Source organism: Cebus imitator, unplaced genomic scaffold, assembly GCF_001604975.1.
Source record: "Cebus imitator isolate Cc_AM_T3 unplaced genomic scaffold, Cebus_imitator-1.0 Scaffold654, whole genome shotgun sequence".
Taxonomy (NCBI): Eukaryota; Metazoa; Chordata; class Mammalia; order Primates; family Cebidae; genus Cebus; species Cebus imitator.
The window spans coordinates 105,929-112,706 of NW_016107969.1; the positions used below are offsets into that span (position 1 = coordinate 105,929).

The 6,778-nt window shown below is 45.1% G+C and overlaps 1 protein-coding gene and 1 pseudogene across 1 annotated transcript in view; both read left to right on the forward strand.

The window, feature by feature from the left end:
- Positions 1–6,778, forward strand: part of LOC108295633 — a 17,741-nt pseudogene that overhangs the window by 4,732 nt on the left and 6,231 nt on the right.
- LOC108295652 (zinc finger protein 888-like) overlaps positions 50–6,778 on the forward strand; it is a 37,584-nt gene continuing 30,855 nt past the window's right edge. Inside the window, exon 1 of the mRNA XM_017517947.2 lies at positions 50–122. The gene's annotated coding sequence lies outside the window, so the exon portion shown is untranslated. The remainder of the gene's footprint in view (positions 123–6,778) is intronic.

Consider the following 6,778-nt stretch of genomic DNA (forward strand, 5'->3'; position numbering starts at 1 on the left):
TCCGTCTCAAAAAAAAAAAAAAAAAGAATTCTCTCCGGAGGAGTGGAAGTGCCTGGACCCTGCTCAGAGGACTTTACACAGGGACGTGATGTTGGAGAACTACAGGAACCTGGTCTCCCTGGGTGAGGACAACTTCCCTCCAGAAGCGGGGACGTGCCCTTGCGTATGTTCCTATTTTCCTTTGTTGCCTCTTGGGAGCCGTGTCATTGCTTGCCTAAAAGGGAAGCCGTATTGATTTTGAAATGAAAAGCTTCATGTTACAGCATCTGGACTTTAACTGTCCCATTTGTTCAGATGTTGTGCGTTCTTCATGATACCTCAGAGGGGGTTCCAGAACTAAAGTAGTTATAAAACCTAGGCGGTGACTCGTGCCTGTAATCCCAGCACTGTGGGAGGCTGAGTCTTGTGGATCACTTCAGGTCAGGAGTTCGAGACCAGCCTGGCCAACATGGTGATACCCCGTCTCTACTAAAAATAGAAAATTTAGCTGGGCATGGTGGTGCACACCTGTAATTTCAGCTACTAGAAGGGCTGAGGATAAAGAATCACTTGAATCTGGGAAGTGAAGGTTGGAGTGAGCTGAGAACGTGCCACTGCAGTCCACCCGGGTGACAGAGTGAGACTGTGTCTTAAAAAACAAAAACATAAACAAAACCTTCTGGTAGACGTTAAAGATACTCAGTTTCCTGTTTGCTATTCATGTATTTTTCATTCAGTACTTCTTAAAAGAGAGCTCCATGTCTACATATTACAATGCTCTCAAAGCATTCAGAAGGAGGCAGTCAGTGGAGGAATTTCTGAAATATTTTTCTAGATCCATCTGTGTTGTCCTCTTTCCTACTGAAACATAGGTTGGGACTCTTGAAAAGCTCCAGCACATCATGTTCATATATATATACACACATAGACACAGGAGTCTGTTTCTTACCTGTTGTCTCCATGTTGGAGCCCGGGAAAGAGCTCTGGGCTGTGGAGAGTGAAGTCAAAATAGCAAAACATCCAGATGGGGGGAAATGTATTACAGGTGTAAACACAGGTGGAGCTCAGATGGGCAGAGTGGAAGCTACGCCTTCAAATAGTGTGTGGGGAAACTGCAAGTGGAGGAATTCTGTGGGAAAAGAAAAATTTAAATCCTGAGATCTCTGAATGGACATCTTTCTTTGCCGCCACTTATCCCTCTGCTCTTTACTTTTTAATTTGTATATTTATTTATCTATGAGACGGAGTCTTGCTCTGTTGCCCAGGCTGAAGTGCAGTGAGCTATTGTGCCAATAGCTCACTCTAACCTCTGCCATCTGGGTTTAGTTGATTCTCCTGCCTCAGCCTCCCAAGTAGCTGGGACTACAGGTGTGCACCACCACGACACCTGGCTAATTTTTGTATTTTTATTAGAGACGGGGTTTCACCATGTTGGCCAGGCTGGTCTTCAACTCCTGACCTCAGGTGATCTACCCCCCTCAGGCTCCCAAAGTGCTGGGATTGTAGGTATGAGCCACTGTGCCCGGCCCCTCTGCTCTTTAGATGTGCAGTAGTTTGATCTTTGGGCGTTCTAGCAGTACTGCAGGAAAGAGACAAAGGCAGAGTCTTTATCCTGATGAGCAACACCCTGTCATCTGGCTTCTGTGACCTCTTTGGTTTCTTGCCTCTGCGGCACAGGGAAGGCTATGTACTTGATTCCATCTGATGCTCCATTCTCTGTCCCTATAGCTCAGAGCTGAGGCCTCCATATACCTGCCCCTTGACCTATTCAGGTTCCATCCCATTTCCTCTACTTGCAACACCTAATCAGGAGATGGGAAACATGGGCTGCTGTCCTTTGCATCTGGGGCCCGGGATATGGCATGGATTCCTCCTGCTTGTTCAAATAGTCTGCTTGTCTATTTAAAATAGAAAAAAAGTCCACGCATGGTGGCTCACACCTGTAATCTCAGCACTTTGAGAGGCTGAGGAGGGCGGATCACTTGAGGTCAAGAATTTGAGACTAGCCTGGCCAACATGGTGAAACTCTGTGTCTACTAAAAATACAAAAGGAGCTGGGCATTGTTGCAGGCGCCTGTAATCCCAGATACTTATGAGACCGAGGCAGGAGAATCTCTTGAACCTGGGAGGAAGAGGCTGCAGTGAGCTGAGATCCTGCCACTGCACTCTAGCCTAGGTGACAGAGTGAGACTCTGTATCCCCACCACAAAAAAAAAAAAAAAAAAAAAAAAAAAAAAAAAAAAACAAAAAAAAAGAAAAAAAAACAAAAAAAAAAAAAAAAAAAAAAAAAAAAAAAAAAAAAGCACAATACAAAGTGCTTTTTCTACTCTCACATGGCACTGAGCACAAAACGCCTCCCTTCTGATCACCAAAATATGTGGAATTACCCCCAATCACATCCCAGTCTTGGACAGACACAAACTGAATGTCCCGTAGTTTAATTCAGTTCTGACACTGCCTACCTGGAGTTAGAGTCAGATCTCAAAGGTGGAGGGTTGAGTTCCCAGGCGGGCAAGGCCAGCCTCCGACCTCAGATGCCAGTTGCAAGTAGTATATTGTCACATGTTCCTCTGACCAACCAGCTGTGAGTTGGGTTCCCTCAACCTTTTTGTTGGGTTTGATTACTTTGCTAGGGCAGCCAACAAAGCTCAGTGAAACACCTTCTTAGGCTCTTGATGAAGGATGTTTCACAGGTCACAGATGGATGGCCAGAGGCGGAGATCCACAGGGGGAGGCACTAACCTGTGAATCAGTAGTCATTCTCTGATGTAACAGTTCCACACATTATTGATATAAAACAAAGAACACAAAGACTAAATACAAGCCAAGATCATGTGTAATATATAGAAATGTCCTAGATGAGAGTAGCAGTGGCTTAAACAAGTAACAGTGAACTTAAATCCAGAGGTATCTTTGCAGTGAGCTGTGCTCCACACAAGGACTGTGGGGAGATTCACGGGTGTGCCGTGCCCCAGGCACCTGCGTGTGTTCAGCATTTGGAAGCTCTCATTTCCCCATAATTTAGGGATTTGCATGGAGGCTTCACCACGTAGTCATGATGATATTAACTCAGCCTCCAACCCCTCTCCCCTTCCTGGAGGACAGTGGATGGCAGTGACTGTTCCATGCTTCTAAGCCTGGCCTGATCTTGCTGGTGATCAGCCCCATCCAGGAGACCATAGAGGTTTCCTCATGAGGACAAATCATGCTCTCATCACCCGGGACATCCCAAGGTCTTCAAAGCTCTGTGTCAGGAACCGGAGGAGAGACCAATATATGCATTTCTTCTTATTCTACAAGGTCACGCAGCCATTCTTCAGTTGTGCTTTATACACTTTATGGTATGTGTCACAGGGGAATAGGTGGCTCTTCTGAGTTGGTTACTCAGCTGAGTGGGAAAGACAGTCAACAGAAAGATCCTGTAATGGGTCCCCAGGTCCTCATGGGGAGCATAGCTCACAGAAATGATGCCTCTGGTTTGAAGTGCACTGTTATTTGTTAAGTTATTGCTACTTTCATCTTGGACTTTTTTTTTTTTTTAAGACAGAGTCTTGCTCTGTCACCCAGACTGGAGTGTAGTAGCATGATCTCTGCTCAGTGTAACCTCCGCCTCCCAGGTTCAAGTGATTCTCCTGCCTCAGCCTCCCGAGTAGCTGGCATTACAGGCACCTGCTACCATGCCCAGCTAATTTTTGTATTTTTAGTAGTGATGGGGTTTCACCATGTTGGCCTGGCTGGTTTCAAACTCTTGACCTCAGGGTATCTGCACGCCTCAGCCTTCCAAAGTGCTAAGATTATAGGCATGAGCCACGCACCTGGCCTCCCTCTACTTTTTTATTGATCAGCACTCTTGTTTTATCCATTATGGAAAATCATATGTTGGAATCTTCTAGTATGGCTGTGGAGCAATTTATTGGATTCTGTAAATGTTGGTTTTATATATGGAGCTCTGACATTCATGCATATATATATATATCTAGTTCTTGTATATTCTTGGTGAATTGACCCTATTATGAGATAATGTCCTTCCTTGTCTCCTATAAAATAATTTTGTGTTAAAACATATTTTACTGTTGTCAGCTCTGCTTTCTTTGGATGACATTTACTTGGAATATCATTAGGTATCTTTTGTGTTATTTTGTATTAAAACAATTTTTTTAAAAATACAGTGTCTTGGCCGGGCGTGGTGGCTCACGCTTGTAATCCCAGCACTTTGGGAGGCCAAGGCAGGTGGATCACGAGGTCAGGAGATCGAGACCATCCTGGTCAACATGGTGAAACCCTGTCTCTACTAAAAATACAAAAATTAGCCAGGCATGGTGGCGCACACCTGTAGTCCCAGCTACTCAGGAGGCTGAGGCAGGAGAATTGCTTGAACCCGGGAGCCGGAGGTTGCAGTGAGCAGAGATCGCGCCACTGCACTCCAGCCTGGGTAACGAGTGAAACTCCGGCTCAAGAAAAAAAAAATACAGTGTCTTTCTGGAGTGCAATGGTGTTATCATTGGCTCACTGCAACCTTGAATTCCTGAGCTCAAGTGATTGTCCCACTTAGCTTCCGATGATAGCTGGTACAGGTGCATGCCATCAGGCCTGGCTAATTTTTGAGTTTTTTTTTTTTAGAGACAGGGTCTTGCTGTGTTGTTGAAGTTGGTCTTGATCTCCTGGGCTCAAGAGGTCTTCCTTGGTGTCTCAAATAGCTGAGATTACAACCCCCAACCCCCATACCTATTGGTATTTTATTTTTTTAATTTATTTATTTTTGTGACAGTCTTACTCTGTTGTCAGGCTAAAGTGCAGTGGCTCGATCTCCGCTCACTGCAACCTCTGCCTCCCTGGTTCAAGCGATTCCCCTGCCTCAGCTTTCCATGTAACTGGGACTAGAGGCACACACCACCACACCTGGCTAGTTTTTTGTATTTTAGTAGAGACAGGGTTTCGCCATGTTGGCCAGGATGGTCTCGATCTCCTGACCTTGTGATCCACCCACCTCGGCCTCCCAGAGTGCTGAGATTACAGGCATGAGCCAGCATGCCCGGCTGGTTTTTATTTTTTAAATTTTAGCGTGTGTGTGTCTTTAGGGCTAATACGAGTCTTCTGTGGACAACATGTAGTCGGTTCCTATTGATTCAGCCAGACTTTTTCTTCTGAGTGCAGAGTTAAATATTTACACTGGAGGTATTACTGATGGAGAAAAACCTTACCTTTGTCTTTTTATTAAATATTATCTGTAATTCTTTTTTTTTTTTTTTTGAGACGGAGTTTCGCTCGTTACCCAGGCTGGAGTGCAATGGCGCGATCTCGGCTCACCGCAACCTCCTCCTCCTGGGTTCAGGCAATTCTCCTGCCTCAGCCCCCTGAGTAGCTGGGATTATAGGCACACGCCACCATGCCCAGCTAATTTTTTGTATTTTTAGTAGAGACGGGGTTTCACCATGTTGACCAGGTTAGTCTCGATCTCTTGACCTCGTGATCCACCCGCCTCGGCCTCCCACAGTGCTGGGATTACAGGCTTGAGCCACCGTGCCCGGCCTATCTGTAATTCTTATAGATTTTCTTTGTTCTTCATTTCTCATTTACTACTTTTTGTGTTTCATTGCTTTTTTTTTGTAGACATGCTTTGACTCCTTTCTTATTTCCTTTATTTTTATTTTTAATTTTTTTTTATGACAGAGTCTTACTCTGTCACCAGGCTACAGCACAGTGACGTGAGCTTGTCTAACCACAGAGTCCAGCTCCCAGGCTCAAAGGATTCTTGTGCCCCAGCTTCCCGAGTAGCTGGGACTGCTGCTGCCCACCGCCACGGTCAGCTAATTCTTGTGGTTTTAGTAGAGACAAGGTTTCCCCATGTTGGCCAGACTGGTCTTGAACTCCTGATCTCAAGCGATCCACCCGCCTCAGCTTCCCAAAACGCTGGGATTACAGGTGTGAGCCGCCATGCCCAGCCATTGCTATTATTTTAAATAGTTTGTCTTTTAGTTTTTAGTAAACATGTAAGCGGTTTAAACATGATTACAATGTGAATATAACAATCACATTAGTGTCCATTCCTTTCAGTATGAAGAACTGAAGTGTGTTATGTAGATATTTGGGAGGAGGTTATGTAGCTGGTATGTTAAACATCTTAAGGTTATAGCATAATAACAAAACTTAAAATTTGCATTACCTGGCCGGGTGCTCACACCTATAATCCCAGCACTTTGGGAGGCCAGGGCCGGTGGATCACCTGAGATCAGGAGTTCAAAACCAGCCTGTCTAACATGGCAAAACTCCGTCTCTACTAAAAATACAAAAATCATCCGGTTGCAGTGGTGGGCTCCTCTAATCCCAGCTACCCGAGAGGCTGAGGCAGGAGAGTCTCTTGAACCTGGAAGGTGGAGGTTGCAGTGAGCCAAGGTCACAGCCTTGCATTCCAGCCTGGGCAGCAGAACAAGAATCTGTCCCAGAAGAAAAAAAACAAAACAAAACTTTATAACCTGCAAAAACCACTCCTTCTCCAGTAGAAGTTTTTGTTATTTATATCAGAATTATTTCTGTGTATGTTGCATTTCCGTTAACATAGATGTACAGTGTTTTTTTCATGTGTTTTTCTTCTAAAAAATACAAAATGAGGCCGGGCGCGGTGGCTCAAGCCTGTAATCCCAGCACTTTGGGAGGCTGAGGCGGGTGGATCACGAGGTCAGGAGATCGAGACCATCCTGGTCAACATGGTGAAACCCTGTCTCTACTAAAAATACAAAAAATTAGCTGGGCATGGTGGCACGTGCCTGTAATCCCAACTACTCAGGAGGCTGAGGCAGGA